This window comes from Triticum dicoccoides, chromosome 1B, assembly GCF_002162155.2.
Source record: "Triticum dicoccoides isolate Atlit2015 ecotype Zavitan chromosome 1B, WEW_v2.0, whole genome shotgun sequence".
NCBI lineage: Eukaryota > Viridiplantae > Streptophyta > Magnoliopsida > Poales > Poaceae > Triticum > Triticum dicoccoides.
Window position 1 is genome coordinate 672916798 of NC_041381.1, and position 506 is coordinate 672917303.

Sequence of the window (506 nt, forward strand, 5' to 3'; positions counted from 1 at the left end):
AGTAGAGGTAAAGCATTTCTTTTATTTTTTGCCATGAAGTAGAGGGGTGCAATCTTCTTCGAGTTAAAGTCAATTTTCACCGTATCTTCAAAATAGTGCGTTGCCTTGTGTGACATGTGAATATTTATTTCGGCGGCTGAAACAAAAGACACGAGGGGTGTCACGCAGACATGCCATGGCCTGCCCCTGACCCCGGATGCCGATCGCCATCTCTCTCCCTTTTTCCTCACGTCGTCCGTGTACGTACCTACTCGATCTTCATGTCATTTCGCTGTCGCCACGACCGGTGAGCTCGCTAGCGTAGTCGTGCTATGGACGGAAAAAGAAGATGAAGAAACGTAGCTGTGCAGCACCTCGTCGCCCCGCTGGTTGGCAGGCAGGCACGGCCGGCGTCCAGTGGCGGAGCCAGGATTCGAGTATAGGGAGAGCCGAGTACATATATTGGTCTAATCTCATTGATAATTATTACTCGTCACTCCTATTAAAATTGTCTAAAACTGTCTATC